The 17,066-nt window shown below is 36.3% G+C and overlaps 1 protein-coding gene across 5 annotated transcripts in view; it reads left to right on the top strand.

Annotated features, from left to right (window-relative positions):
- LOC139968726 (stomatin-like protein 1) overlaps positions 1 to 17,066 on the top strand; it is a 57,699-nt gene that overhangs the window by 20,044 nt on the left and 20,589 nt on the right. Inside the window, exon 1 of one of the 5 annotated variants that reach the window (XM_071973045.1) lies at positions 14,162 to 14,319. The exons of the other annotated variants lie outside the window; for them this stretch is intronic. The gene's annotated coding sequence lies outside the window, so the exon portion shown is untranslated. Of the gene's footprint in view, positions 1 to 14,161; positions 14,320 to 17,066 lie in introns of those variants that run through there. 5 annotated transcript variants of the gene reach the window in all.

Here is a 17,066-nt window from a genome sequence, read left to right as displayed (position 1 = left end):
AGCAAACATATTGCAACAGCTTTTATTCGAACTCAATTATCAGTAGCCAATCAGAGCTCCTGTAATATTCTGGTGTGGAATCACAGATTGCAAACTTGTAATCCCACTATAAGTAGACCAGTATTTTATTAATGATCTGTTAGCTGGCAGAAGTTGCATATATGAATTTGGCCACATCATAACTAATACAAAAATATATGTTAAAACTCACTGCATTCCTTGATTCTAAAATTCGTAAATAAATTATCACAAAACAACGAGGATATTTGTTACATTATTGGTCAAATAATTGTCTGCATAAGAATTTATAATTTTCTATCAAAAAAGTTTTTTCTGATGACAATTTCCAGTTTGTATTGCAAGTAATAGTATGTTACTGTAGAGTTACAGAGCATGAAATTTGGATTTTACATGAAGACTTTTACTGTGATGATATAATAATGACCCCCAAAAAATTGTTTGATAAATTTAAGTTATCAATGTTGAATTTATCTCAATCTGATAATCATACTCAACTGTTGAAAGGTAATTATGATAAAGAACATGAATAATAACATATTAAACAAAAACTTTTAAAGATTTTTTTTTGGCATTTCTTGATTTACCTTAAATTTGTGGGACATATAATTTTCTGTATTTGACTATATACAGTATGTTTATGTTTAATAAATCGCTAATAAAGGCGAAACACTAGAACTGGTTGTAACTACATAATTATCTAAATTAATTAATGGAATCCAGTGATGTGTAAACATTATGTTAATATGCATGGTGATGATTGAGAGTGTTACAAACTAAACTATCAGGTTGACTGCACTCTCCTCTCTGCCTCCACTTTGCTATTGCACTCTCCCATCTACCTAGCCTATTTTACTGCATGGTAACATTTTATCACTGGGCATGCCCCCTCCCCCCACCCCCCATTAACTTTCCTCTGGGCATATTCTAAATGAAGTATGCTTAGATGGCAAATGGTGCTATCTTCTTTTCCTATTCCGAAGCTAACTTCTGTGCCAAGTTTTCACCCATAGTTCGGTATTGGTAAAATTTTGTTTAACTAATCTTCAAAAAAGGTGCCGGGCGGAAATGTTTAGAAGACTGTTTGTGCTGGGCAGCATTCAGAACTGCCGCGCGCAGCCGCCCGGTGTGAGCACACCCCTGTGATTGCCACATGGATCTAGTCATATCCAACTGTGCGTGTGTTCTGCGTCATAAAACACATCATCTTTTGATCACTTGATGGATGGGCTTTTACGACCTCTTCCACAATGCATTGACTATTTTATATATTAAGTATTAAAAGAATTACATTCACGTCTCGAAAAAGCCTAAAAGTACACACACGTAGTTGTGATCTATATATATATATATATATATATATATATATATATATATACACACTCTGGTTGCTTGATGTTAAAACACTCACATTTTCATCATCCTCTGGGAGTCATTAGTTATGCCTGAATGTTAATGTTATGATTTACTAATATTGACAGAAGTATTAAATTTCCCTATCTGGATTTGATGACATCTGTGATGAGTAAAGTATTGTAATGTAGACATACATATATCTCATCAAAGTACCCAATTGACAGTGATGGAATACATATCTCACTTTAATTCATTCCATCGCCGGAACTAGAGGAGATCAACTTTCAAATATGAGAATTGATTTTGATTACCTGATCCGAATCGGGTTCCCAGAGCGGAGGGATAATGAGATCGAAGGTATAGAAAATTGCTGCTCGGAGCTTTGCCGTTACGAAGTCTCGCATTAAAAACGAGATGACATCATGCATGTTTGAATATCCACATGCTGCAGCTGAGGAGGAAGGTTTTGCACAGAGCAAACAAACAGTGACAACCTCTAGAAATTTAAGAGGAAATTTATCCCCAAACTGTGAATTTGTGGTAAATTTGATCACGGTTGATACCTGTCTCTGTTTACTATCGTTTATTTGTACGAGCTTTAGAGCGTTTTGTCAGAGTGCTAAAAATTGCTGCAATATATGAACGAACTTCACAATCACTCCCTCTATAGTGTATTAAGATGTAGTTGCAAAACTTCTAAAAATATATAAGAAATATAAATAATATATATATATATATATATACAAAAAATGGTGAAGATGTTCTAGCTCTTCAGTATATATTAATTAATCAATTTAATTGAACCTTAAATATTTGATATTTTACTTAATTTGTTTTACTTTGAAAGTGGACAGTAAAGTGCTTTCTTGGCCAAACTTCTACTTTAAACCAACCATTCAGACTCGAAGAAGTGCAACCGAGTTTTCAATTGATGATCAATGTACAAGCACCTGGTTAAGAGGTCAACTGCCTTCTGGCTGCAAACGACGACTCTGTTTAGTCCGGTTAAAATCAATGACAATCAAATTAAATTCTATATCAAGCATTCAAAGCCAGGAATCCTATATTTGATCATGGTTTATTTTAAGTTTGTTATAGGCCACTGTACTTTTCTTTGGTCTCGCAAAGAAATATGGCATTGAGTTGATTGTACTTAAATATTTTTAAATCTCTGTTCGAGTTTGCTGTTCTGACTTTATCGATGGTAACCTCATGTTTGGGTCAAAAATGATATATGCAAGATTTTCCGGCTTGCAAATTTGTCAATAATATATACACGCAGAACGTGACGAGCACAATGGAATTGTAGCCAGTTTGGAAATCTGTCAAGGTGCATTTTTGTATAGTATCATGTTGAATGATATCTCTTAATTCATAAGTTATCCTACACTGCACGTCACGTTTAATAGGCTGCTCTGTAAAGCTGTGATTTAAATTAGTCGCCTACAGCTGTTGGCGACCCGCAAGGTTTGTTAAGCTTCAGGCTACAGTATTCTCCTTCCTTCGATCGCAGGGATGAAATTTGAACCCAAGCAAAGGATTATCCTGCGTCCAAAAGGTAAAGGTCAAAATTTAACCATTTTATTAGAAGCCAGGTGGTGGTCTACACGTAGTATTTCCCGTAAATAATTTGATCCTCTGTGTGGGTATCTGAAAAGATCAGTCCTTCTGGAGAATTGGTCAGGACAGAGTATGAAAAGAATAGCTTATATTTGGGTGCACTGCTTAGTTGCATGGCCTGTATTTTCCTTCTGCATATTACTGTACAAATTTTGATTGGTCTTTGCATACCCTGACAGTGTAAAAACTCTGCTGAGCCACTGCTATAAGCCTACAGCAGAGGTGGGCAACCTTTTTGGATGAATGGGCCAGAGATTAGGAGTGAAAATTGACTGGGCCGCACCTAACCAACGACCTGCTGCTGATTTCAAACCTTTCAAGCAATAGGTGTGTGTACTTAATCTGTTTTCACAAAAAACATAATGTCAATATAGTACAGTTGATAATTAATGGGGATAATAGGCCTACTAGACAGTATAATTAGTGCCGAAAAATTCTAAGCAGCTAGCTTGTTTATTTGTGATGATGTAAAATAGATTGATTTTTTTTCTTTTTCTTGAAACATCTCACAGGCCGCAAAAAAATCACTGGCGGGCCGCATGTGGCCCGCGGGCCATAGGTTGCCCACCCCTGGCCTACAGCTATTTTTGACATATGCATCTTATGTTTAATTCAAAGCAAGTCATATCACTGACTCCTCTCATACCTGTCTCCCCTTAAATCATGCACTCTATGTACAGTATCTACCTATATGCTTAATACAAACATTTCAACCATACCCTTCCAAATCTACGCCAATTCTGGCTTAGGGCTTCATCCAGTGTACGGTAGTATCCCCTTCTGCTTGAAATTATTATGTAACTTTCTAAAGTATAACTAGCTGGTGAAGTCCACATTCTCTATCAAATTTAAGTCACACTTTAGAATGTATACAGACTCCCACCCCCATTTAAGCATAAAGAATACCTCAGAGTAATTTTAGTGTATAGTATACCCAGGGAGTTGTTATGGAACAACTCCCTGGTATACCTTTCTTTGGCAACTATAAACAGCTCTTCTGGTTTAACAAAACCAAAGACGCAGCTCCAGCTCAAATGAATTCGACAGCACATCTCCAGGCCTGTATTCATTAAATCATCTGTGGTTAGTTTAAAACCTACTGTAGCAGCTGACGACAGATTTTAAAGAAATTGATTTTTTTCAAATTTGATAGAATTCCGGATGCCAGATATTAATGTGATTACTACTGCCAACATTCCATGTACGATCTACGGGAAAACATTTCTCCTCGGCAGACTCGATTTCAGTCCATGTATGGCCTCACACTTCTTTTCAAATTTAAACGCATCGATGCGCTCGTCTCTTCCGTTCTGCCATTTCCCGTCGAAAAAGCAACCGTTTCATATTGTCTTTGCCAATTGGATCTGACACGTTTTTCCGACGACGGGGTAGTTTAGTGGAAAGACCTTTTTTTTTGTTAACTTTCTTTTAACTTCATTTTTATCGAGTTAAAAGTTTGTCAGGAGATGCGAGCGGGTTAATCGAAATCCTGTTACCATATATCAATTCTGTTTCAGGTCGAATGGAAGATTAGGTTGACATCTAGATTTCTCGTTTCTGTCATTTAATACAGATAACCCATTTGAAGTGCCCCACAGACTGTAAACTTCGCCCGTTTATTATTACTTATCTTCCATTCTCCCTCGTCCCGCTTCGCTCTGCCTCGAAATTGGGTCACCTTCAGGCGAGAGGAAACAAAATTTCCCCTCAAAACCTCAAGAAAAACAGGTATCGCGTACAATCTGTATGCAGTATAGGTAACGGCTAGTTTCTACCTGGATTTGAAAGTCAAATATCTTTGATGTGGTGGAGGGAGGGGGGAAGATTGGCAAGAGTACAGCAAGTGTAAGGTCTGTGATTGATGTCTTTCTTCAGTAGCTTGCACTGAGCTCTACATTATATCGTTAGACTGATAATAAAATTAAAGTCAAATTTTTCAACAGGTATTCTTTGAATGTGGAACATTTTGCACAAACTAATCCAAATGGTTTGAAGAATAGTGATAAGGTTTTATATTGAGGGTCAAATTAAAGTGAATAATATTAATAATGATATTGTGGATTTATTAGGCACAGACATATCCACAGATAACAGTGCTCAAGGCGCATCACGATATTACCGTGGTTAACGATAACCTGTCAAACATAGAGACAACCCCTCAATTCTTGAAGTGAGCTGGCCAGGAAGAGGTCTCTGAGCATAACAGCAAGTGGAAGCGATAGATTCTGAAGTAGATGACCATTTTTTTTTAAATATTCTTTTATAGGATCTTAAAGGATGTATAGTTACAGTATATTACACTTAAGTCTTCTAAGTTGTTTAAATTAAGGCATTTAATTATAATGTGGGGTAAAATGATAACTTTACCAATTCTTGAAGTGATGTCTAAGTTTGCTATACTGTACTGCATATGTATAGGATGATTACGTTAGTCTTTTCTGTAATATTTACTTCACTCCTGGCTTACCTGTCTCATCACAACCTCAGCACTCTCGTTCTAACATGCCTAGAATGAACTGGTAATCTTTTAACACTGTGAGCCCTCTATGTCTGGACCGCTCCGGTCAATGCCCTCCCTTCTCATTCTACCACCCAAAGTGCTTACAGAGTTCGGATTTTTCTTTGGTTTCAATTCCTTCAGAACTGGACTTTTCAAGGCCTTTTCATGGTGTTTTAGAAGTAGGAAATACTAATTGAAATTATCGTGCACAGACTGATCAGTATCCTTTTCATGTGGGAATGTGTTTGGGAAGGTTTGTTGGGACAGCATTTTCAAGTTTTGAATAGCGTATTCATTTTATTTAGCGTATTCTGTATAGGATGTTTTAGGATACAATATGTTTGTCTTTTCTGTAAATATTTGCTATAAATTTACTTTTTACTTTTTACTTTGCATGCCATTATAAGTACTCCACCATTTCAGCCAAGGTGAGAGAAGTCCCCTTACAGGGGCATAGCAAGGAATTTGCCAAGGGAGGGGCGAAGTCTGTTGGCAAACTATCTAAACGTAGCGCCACCATGGCGCGAAGCGTACAAGAAAATTTTGGCTGAAAATGCCTCCCAGATTGCTGGAAATGGCACTTCCCAGGCCTTGTCAGTTGCATCTAAGCATTTTTTATATTGAAATTACTAGTGATATCACAAAAAAATATGCTCAAGGGTGAAGGGGGCGGTCCCCCCCTTCGCCCACCCACCTTGGCTACGCGCCTGCCCCCTAAAGCTTCAGCATTCTCAGAAATTTTCTTATTCTGTGGTAGTGTTTTCAAGGACAAAATTGTCTGCAAGAGGATCAAGTTACTCTGAAATTTTAATAGAATGAAACGTGTCACTGTCTTTCTTCATATTTTTGAGGGAGGAGGAGGCATGTGCTTAATGTCCTTACCATTACATTAATTTCACTTTTCACACCTCCCATTTCCCACCTTTCTCTCCTACGAATAACCTCCAAAAACCTGCCCAATAATAAACGCCTATACACATAAACAGAAAAAGAAACGACAGTTAAATTTATATTTACTGTACGGTTGCGTATAGAGTAACAAAATATTTGTCATCTGTACCATTTTTCCCCCGACGAGGTGAAAGGGACATTATAATACCGACACCCACCAAAATTTGCCTCGGAAGTTTGCTGCATGTTAGAACCTTCAAGGTGTCAAAACGAATGGATTTGGAAAAACATTCCCCCTTGAAATAATAAATTACAAGCATTGTGTATTCAGGAGCGACTTACAGAGGAATGTGACATCTCAGCTGACTGCTCCGTGACGGCAGATCGCTGACGACTCTCAAATAGGAATTTGACAATAAATTATAATATGTTACACTGTTTCGTTGATTAAAACTCATTTTTCATCTTCGGGTCTGCGTCTCAATAATCACTTTTCCACCATCCGGATGCCAACCCTCAATCGCAATGGCAAGAATGAGATGGAGTGTTTGTAGATGGTGGCTATAAAGTTTACTGTAAAGTAATCTCAAAGGTCAACATCCTGGTGATAAATGTGTTCTGATACAGTTGATAGCTATATGAGGTATTTAGTCGGTTGACAGTTCGTAAAGTTAGGTGGGGGGAGTGTAAAGAAAACAAATGCCGAGACAGATTAATGGTACTCTCCAATGTGTGTGTTAATCTGTACTGTTTACAGATCTCTGAATCAAAGTAACGCAATCATGTGAAAGTAACCACAAAACATGCAAAAATCACGCAGGATGAACTCGAATGCAGACTCGCTGGGTGATTGGCTAGTTCAAGGTTCCACTTGTGTAGTTGGTGTAGTCGGAACGAAAACAAAAATCTTTAGAAAAAAAAAAATTCTAGTTTGATTTGAAAGTTCAAAAATATTTTTCAAAAGATCTCTCATTCTATAATTACGAATGATATTGTTTGGTATATAATGCTGTCTATAATACTGTTACGATAGATCTACACGCATTTCGAGTTTCGCGGAAATAGATAAGGACTGTTATGACAGTGCCCTCAATTGCTTTTTTGGCATGGCTGGGGAGCCTCATTCTCTGGTATCTTTGCAGGTAGCATACGCGTATTAAAAGCCCCTTTGACTTACATACTAAATCACAAAAGTAATGTGGTCCAGTGGCAGAGCTAGGGGTATTGGTCAGGGGGGCGAGAATGGTCTGTAGGGGCGCTATCGACACTATCTAAGCGGAGCGCCACCGCAGGTTGGCGCGGAGCATACAGAAATTTTTTGAGTAAAGATACTCCCTAGATCCCCGGAAATGACTCTTTCCGGGCCTTGCTAATTTGTAAATAAACGAAGAATAAATAGGTGTCATCGCCATTTTGTCAGAAAATTACACCAACAAAATGTGACAAATGTCAATAGGTATTTGAGAGCGCAATAAAAAAGTCAATAATCGCGAATAAGTAAAAAGTGGTAAAAAGCTGAAAAGGGCGCCAGCAGTCCATTTGAATCCGTCAGGGCATCCGCCCCCTCTGACTGTATAGACGCTCCGCCACTGATGTGGTCTCTAAGTCTAGACAGAAGTTTTCACTAGCTAAACGCTACCCATCACCGGATAGCTGACAAGTTGGCCTTCCATGGCACCATCAATTTTCTGTATCATGACCATGAAGATATCTGCTATCCGAGCCTGAAGTTTACGTCACTTTTAAACAAACCTCTTCACTCAGTAGTAAACAAGTTTTGTACCGCTGCTCCCTGGGAGGCCTAAAGGAGTCTAAAAATTGCCTTAATTGACCCAATTTTTGTACCACATGTACTTCCATTCATGCTCTTCCACCTGCAAATCAAGAAGAAAAAAACAGACTCTGATTGATAACATATCAAAAACGATGTTCTCCTACTGCATCTTCGGCAATTTTCCTGAACCAGAACATCCAGGTTGATTGATACAGTATGGACTCTAATAGGAGTATGCCACCTTGCAGACTCGGTTGTTATGCAGTTTATTGTGCACTGCTCAAGTTGTTGATGTACTAGTGTGATTATATCAGGTTGATAAGAAAATACTGATAATGATTGTAACCGGTCAGGAAGGTGGCTGGGAATAATTCAAGCTACTCTTACTGGATATATACCGTCCAGGAGTAAATCAATCCACAGCTTTTTTTAAGGCTAGAAATAATAATAATAATAATAATCAGCAGTTACATTTACGACACTTAAGCCACCACAAATGTGGGAGAAACCCGCAAGGGCTTTAAGGGATTACTAGGGATAACACATCGGGTGGCTTCCAATTCAACATTTTAACTCAAATTTGGAATCTTTCTCATTTAGAAAGTCATTTCAGATTGGAAAACTGTAGATTAACTCTTGGATGAACAAACCCACCTTACTATGACCCGGCAGGGGATCGAACCCGGAACCTCCCGATTGCTAAGCCTCGTTCCTTCAAATGCCACCGCCTTTTTCCACTCGGCCAGAAATTGATCTCCTAAAGTGAAAATGATGAAACAAAATTGATTCAGAAACGTTGGGACTGAGTATTGTACTTAAAAACTATCGGTTGTACTTGCATCATACTTTTTGCTCTCCCATCAAATCATAACAGATGACTTTACATCTTACCAATGATTTATTGCATGTAGGTGCACCGTTACATTCGACAATGTTACAGCATGTTTGGAAAGCTGTGATGGAGACCATTTAAGAATCAACCGACACCTGTCAATTAGATGTAACTGAGAATGCTTATAACCAAAGACTCAAAATCTGTTTGAGAAGTGGACTATTGTTTATGAAAGGCAACTAGATACATTTAAGAACTAACCTGTACAGGTAACACCCAAAGGACGAAAATAAGCAAGGACTAGGAACCAAATGGCACCAATTACTTAATATCAGATAGTGCCCTTAGATCCCTGAGAAAAGTGCCACGAGCTGTTTCTATATATATTTGTTTGCATGGCAGTTTGACTCCTGACCTTTACAAGTATAATACCTCTCTATTTGCAAAATAAAAATAGAACAAAAACAGTTAGCAAACTGTGTGTCCACTAAAGAGCCTGTGTGAGAGAACGTGTAAAATGTAAGTGGGCCTGACATTTTATTCCCTACCCTCTTCCCTTAATCCTCTCTTTGTCCCTTTACTCCGACCTCTCCTCTTCCCCCTGTTGGTTTCTTTCTTCTCTCCACTCTTTGTCAACTAACCCTCTTACATCAATCTCTTTTGTGTTCACCCTGCTCATTAACATATCTGTATTCTGTGCTTATATTTTGTCCCTTGTAGTTTCTGTTACTTGTCATTCAGCCTCTGAAGAAGATCCTGCTAGGATCAAAACGTCAGGCCCACTTTCCTTTTACACAATCTCTCTATTTCTGGCCGAATTTTAGTAAACCATCGATGAAATCACATAGCTGAAGGATAGAACTAAATCAATGAGCAAAATCGGTGAGATCGTCATCACCAGTATCCCTTAAAGAATTTGCCTTTACTATCCTGAATTTAATAATAATAATAATAATAATTTATTCTTATGTAGCGCTTTACATCAGAGAATGATCTCAAAGCACTACACAAAATTGCATAAAACATAACAACTTAAAATTATTACAGCTTAAAAATAATACAGCCTAAAAATATTGCATCCTAAAAATTACAAAATAAATATCCTAACAATTTACCACTATAAATCACATATATGTGTACAGTAAAGTTCCATATTTATGAATATTCAACACATCACAACAAAATTGTCGGGATCGAAATAAACATCCCATGAATTTACCACTATACATCACATATATGTGTACAGTTACGTTCCATATTTATGAAAATGCAACACAACACTACAAAATTGTCGCGATCGATGCTTATGCATGATCACAAGTTCAAGAACCACTCACGTATCAACATTCCCGCCAGCAGATATTCGTTGGAAGTGTTTTTTTGTCTGTGAAGCATTCATGTAGAGGAAATTGATTTTGTTCATGGAAAAATGCACTTCCTGTCAGATACACCCACATAGTAAAGCCAACACTGTGATGGTGTCAAGACACAAGGCAATACACCTTTTGGTTTCATTCATTGATAATTATATTTAACGAACTGAAATACATTACAACACAATTGTAAGTAACTTACAACATCCAATCTACTATATATGCATCATCGTATCATCCAAAGACAGATGTTTTAGCAATACAAATCCATCATGTGTCATAGAGCAGTTCTAAAATACCTCTAAATTTTCTCATTTAATCTTAATAATGGTTACCATACAGCAAATAGAATGATTCCATTCCATGCATTTGGATTAATGATGGTGCTGTGGCCGAGTGGATAAAGGCGGTGGCATTTGAAGCAATGAGGCTTAGCATTCAGGAGGTGCCGGGTTCGATACCCGGCCGGGTCATAGTACAGTGGGTTTTTTCATCACAGAGCAGTCTACAGTTTTCCCATCTGAAATGAATTTCTAAATTAAAAAGATTCCAAATTTTGAGTTAAAATGTTGAATTTGTAGCCACCGGACGTGTAAGTTGTAATTCATACGCCCTTGCGGCTCTCTCCCACATTTGTGGTTGCTTAAGCGTCGTAAAAATATTGCTGATTATTATTATTATTATTATGACAGTATGTTAATAACAAGAAAAGTAAATATGTCTGGCAGTTATCCTATAACTACTCATATTACTGAGCATAGCTAGAAAACTTTTTCGTAATCCAAGATATTCAGAATTTCCAGATGATCTTTGACACTCTTACTGCCGGTGTTGATCACAAATTGCAAAGAACATACTATTTTCAACAAGAAGTGTAAAAGTTTGGAATATCTCACCAGCTTTTGTTTCAGCATACATCTATAAAGGTTTGCCTCCATGAGCCAAAATTTTTATAGTTCAAAGTATTTTTTTGTTTCTGATCACCATGGAAACCCTTTCTTGCCTTAACAAGGAAAGAAGAGATTTTGGTTTCCCTCTGCTTGGCTGCACATAAACTACCGTCAAAATCTCGTCAAAATCCTTCCTAGTTTTTACCTTGCAAGAACGTACATAAAATATCAGTATTCAATGCCTTTCTCGCACTAAAGCATCTGGGAATTGACACACTTCAAATTTCAGATTATAATTCATTTTCATCATTTCCTGCCTAAAGTGCCAAGTTCATTTTTTAAGTGCCACCCTCTCTGACATAAGCAGATTAATAGGAACCTGAGTGGTTCTACTGTAACTCTCGCCTCGTTTTCCTTTCGTTGTCGACCAAATCCCACGATTCATTATAAAATCTCAACCCTTCCTTGACGGTGGAAATGCGTCCTAATTGAAGAGAAGAGAGAAAACCTGGTGTGGATCGATTTAATGACACATTCCCCCCCCACCCCCATGGGACAGTCCATTTTAAGTGTCGGAGTGTATTTTCACCTTTGACTTTTCCCCCTCAAATTGGATATTCTTTTCCATTTACATATATATCACACATGAGCTTTTTCCGTGATTTCTTTCTACCTCGGGGACAAAAACTATTATCCTAACACACTATAGCATACGCAAACTGGAACCTATACCGCAAGTTTTGCAAAATTCTGTTATTTTTTTGTTACCCCAGGCTCATCCCTGATATATAAATATACTGTATAATTCCCATAGTTGTGTACTTTGTTGATCCATATTGTTTTATCACTCGGATCCGTAAACTAGTGGCTTAGATGTTTGCTGATTACCGGGGTGAGAGCTAGCTGTCTGGGCTGGAGGTGCTCCGCGTGATGAAAGACGGTAGCCATGCAATAAAAAAAAACATATTTTCAAATCATCTTTACTGTCAGACCGCTAATTGGTTTGGTAGTTGCGCAATATAGACGAGTCTTAAAACATTTATGGACTGTCAGATGTGATACTCTGTATATTATCATAACAGGCGGTACACTCTCGGCGGCCGTCAGCATCCGAAGTGGCGCAAACCAGCATAGTGAGCTAATTACTTGTACTTCTAGGGGTTTATGTAAACGAAAAGGAAAAAAGAACAGGGATAGGATCAAAAGGGAAAAGAAAAAGCGTGTGACAGCATCAAGTCTGTTGATCTATCCCTTTGTCCTGGAATAACATCCTCGTAATTCTGCTTGCAGCGGTTCTACGTCAAAGACCGCCATCGATGTCGTGCGGCTTCCTCCGGCAACCGGTAATTACAGTTTGCCGTGCAGAGTCGATTGTGATATTGCAGACATGGAAGTGCTTTATCTTTTCAGGGGGGAATGAAGTTTGTTCTGTGTGGAGTTATTTCCATCGTTAATGATTAAAAGTTTGTATTTGATATCATCGTTTGCATTTTGTCGTCGTCGTGTCGATCTTTCATTATCGGATCGAGGAGTCATTAATACCAAGCTGGCCGGATACTTTTGTGTGAGTGTGTGTGTGTGTTAAGAAAGTATGTTGGAAAATAATTGTATATAGTAAAATATCTATAACCTTTCAGTAATTTTTTTTATTCAACTAGAAATTAATTATAAAGATACTTCTAGTATGGGTAGATGAAAGAGATAGGATCACTTTTTTCTTCTGCTGCATGGACTCCTGTCTCCTGTCGGTGACTCGGAATCAGAAAAAATAACATGGTTCTGAGCTGGGGTGTCCTTTTAAAGCGAGGAATATGTTCCAAACATTTGAAACAGATAGAAATCTACAAGTTTTTTCTAAATATTTTCTAAATTTTGTGAAATATGACTTGTAAGTAGATTAATTTCTACTTAGATAATGCAAAAAAAGAACAAGTGATTTTTTTTTAATTTTTATAATTTTATTTGATTATTTGTCGTTGGAATTTGTTCTTTTACTAGTCTTATCACCATTTTGATTTCCATCATGTCAATCATACTGTATGTGAGGAGTTACATCAATGTAGCTTCGTCATTTCTTTTAAATGCAGATAGGTACAAGAAATAAAGGTAATATTGGTAGAAATTTTAATTTTTTTTATCAATATTTAAAAATATGTATGAATGCATGCAGCTTTTATATATATGTTCAAATTGTTTTTATGAGAAATTTAATAATTTTCAAATTTAATTTAATTGTCTGGAGACGCTGAGAGCTAGGTAGTGTTTGTGACAATTACAGTATGTCATCAATGCCCTCTTTTAAAGTTCTTAAGTTTTCCATATTGAAGTATGTTACCAAAGTGAAAGTACATTTAGTTTTTTGTTCCATATTTTGCCAGGCCAAGTTCTTTCTATATATGAAAACTAACTTAAAAAAAAAACTTATTTCATTTCAAAAGTCATAATATATTTTATTGAACTCACTTCTGCACTGTGTGTTACCTTGTACTTTTAATGCCGTATATAGATACAGATATATATCTCTCTTTATATATATATATATATCTATATTTATATACGTATATATATATATATATATACGTATATATATATATATATACGTATATATCTATATTTATATACGTATATATATATATATATACGTATATATATATATATATATATATTTATATATATATATATATATATATATATATATATATATATATATACACATACAGTATATTTACTGGTTTTACATAAATAAGTACATACATGAATTGACACCATCCATTATTTTTCTATCCTTTAAATTACATTTTGCTACATCAAAGCTGCAGATCAATCTTCCGGTCAGCCCTCGGCCAGCTCGGCTTTGAGAGAAGTTTAAGCCAATTTAAATTGTAAAAAGCAAAATGGGCATGTGTGATACTGTTTCTACGGTGTTTCTACGGTGTTTCTACGGTGACACGTTAACGGACACTTCTTACCGTCTGAGCCATCAGCTGATCTAATTGTACGCCACAGCGGCCTTCTAGCATTGCAAAAAAGTTATTGATTGTACCAATTCCGACGTGTGATATTAGGTTAGTTTGGTCTCAAACTGCTTAGATTTGATTTTGTATGAAGTTTATGCACACAAATCCTGTCTGGGTGTCCTCGGAAACCATGACATGCATGCAAAGAAATGTACCAAAGCTTCGGTTTAAGTTGGTCTATTTATTTAAAGTTGCATAAATAGAAACCTTTAAAAAAATTAATTAAAATATATATAAAAGACAGACAGACAGAAAGAAAGAAAACACTTTTAAAATTACAGAAGGTCATGTCACCATGACAGGAAATTTCATATGGGCATTCATATGTAGCTTTAGGTATAATATCATTTTGGGATAGAAGGGCCATTTGTAAGCGGCGTGTACTGTAGGAACATTATATAGGTTGCTGTGCTTGAACTTACAGACAGCACAATCGATTGACACATGGCAATGTGCAACATCGGGTCTTATTAAAAGTTTCAAATCCGGGTGGAGGCTGGAAGTTTCTTCACTGTTCTGATTTCCAACTCACTACAATTTCAATTATATATATATATATTAATATGTATAATGTTAGTATTAAGTGTTATCTTTATATATATATAGATATATTTGAAATTTGAAATGAGTTGGAAAATCCAGAACAGTGACAAAACTTTCAGCCCCCACCAGGATTCGAACCCGCGCCTCCCGCAATAGACACCTTAACCAACTAGGCTATGGACGCTGATTGTATGTCCAGAGGTTCTAAACCGGTAAGGAAGGTCATAATTTCACTGTAGCCGTTTTTTACCTGTATCGAACAATACTAGTTCTGTTATGGTGACATATTTTGCCTTACTCTAGAGATCAATTATGATGCTAACCAACTTGATATATGCTTTATTTCTAATGCACAGCGAGTGTTTGCAATTATAACAGTTATCTTACTGCAGATTGGATTATGAATGGTACGCTAGAAATTGTCTGCACGCAATGAGGATCCGAAGGTGCTACTTTCTCGTGACTGAGGTTTTCATGAGATCCAAAGTTTATATAAAACTGTGAATCACCCTAAATGCCATCAAGACATTGTGGAAACATTTTGCATGTTAAAATAAATGATTTGAATTCTCAAAAGCATGCATTTTTCTGCAAGTTTACGCACATGCATTATTTTGTCACCAAAATTCCTCCTACTACAGATGAATATTAATTTGCTAGAAAACAAAGATTCAAAAATTACTATTTTTTTCGGGTGACTATACATTTCACTCGAGATGTTAGTTTTTACTGTGAATCAGTTGAGAATTGAGTAGAACCATTCAGTATCCTAAATGTTGTCAGTAAGTAACATGTTGTCCACAAATTTGCAATAAATTTTGTATCAAATTGCTGTAAGTTTCTGAAACATTCATCTTTATGGAAGTTGAAAATCGATACATGTACTTTTCTACTAATATTACTCTATGAAAGATGAATGATGAAGATTGAGCGGTTGATTGGACTGTCTCAGCGTGATAAAATGTTCTAAAAATGCCACAAAAGTTAAACTTTGACCATTTTAGCTACCCGTTCATGAGCTAATTCTACATATTGATGGCCATTTCAGATCGATCTTTAACAAAATGAATTTTAATTTTAATTTTTTTATATTTTAATTGTTTTATTTTTCTTATAGACGTGACATGGTGTAATCTGAGGCATATATAAGTCTATACTGTAGCTACTTTATTGCTAAATATCTTTTTTTGGTGTGGGTTTGAAAGTGTGGAAGCACCTTGGTTTATGATATTAAATGCAGAAATTAAATCAAATTGGAATTCGACGAGAGAAAGTGCATGTGGAGTATGACAAACATTTGGCCACTGGAAACCTCATCATAGTTTGCATGACAATTTTTTTTAGATTCAGTCTGAAGAGGTTGTTTATACTCGTAAATTCACTCATTTCATGAAAAAATTGAGCAATCTCTACTTTGGGAATCTTCAAATTTACTTTAAAATTGACAAAAGACAGCTTAGACACAGCTTAAAGTATATTAAATCTTGCTTTAACGATAAAACACCTTTCAAACTGTCAAGGGCTAAATATATATTCCCAGAGACTGTTTACATGTAATAAAACATGGTTTAACCTTCCTTTTTATTTATTTGTTTCGCCTTCATTCAAGTTCACTTAAATTAATTAATTTTTCTCTGCCACGCAGAATAATATTTTCTTTAGTTATTACGGATGAATCATACCAACATTCATTTTGCTTTCTGCTGCGGCCAATCAAGAAATATTCCTGCCTGAAGGCAATTGTGTATGGAGCGCGATAAATCTATCTTGGAATTATATCTAGGTCAACTTGGAAATCCAGCATGACTTCAAATCGATATGATGCCTGGTTTGGGTATCTCTCTTGTGACTGATGAAGTCACTGGGGGGAATAAGTCCCCCAAAAATTTTCCCAGATCACAGATCAGTTTTGTATTGGAGAACTAAGAACTGGATCAGTTATTCGAAAGCACAAGAACTAGGATCTGGACTGCATATTTATGTATACCCCTGAATTTATATTGGAAAGGTTATTCTCATTGCAGGATTTAATCATGTTCATGTTATCGAGAGATTCCCACTGTTTCAGATTTTTTAGAAAATTAACGGGAGAATATAAAGATACTGTGTATATATATGGCTTAGTAAAGTACTTGGATCTGATTGTAAATACACTGTTGTGTTCACAATGGAAATTTGATCCATATTTGCAGAATTTGATCCTCCCAGCGTGATTGAATCATAACCACGGATCCCATAAGATCAGATTTTAT

Source organism: Apostichopus japonicus, chromosome 6 (assembly GCF_037975245.1).
Source record: "Apostichopus japonicus isolate 1M-3 chromosome 6, ASM3797524v1, whole genome shotgun sequence".
Taxonomy (NCBI): domain Eukaryota; kingdom Metazoa; phylum Echinodermata; class Holothuroidea; order Aspidochirotida; family Stichopodidae; genus Apostichopus; species Apostichopus japonicus.
Note: the sequence above shows the minus strand (reverse complement) of the source record. Positions and strands in the feature narration are given on the sequence as shown.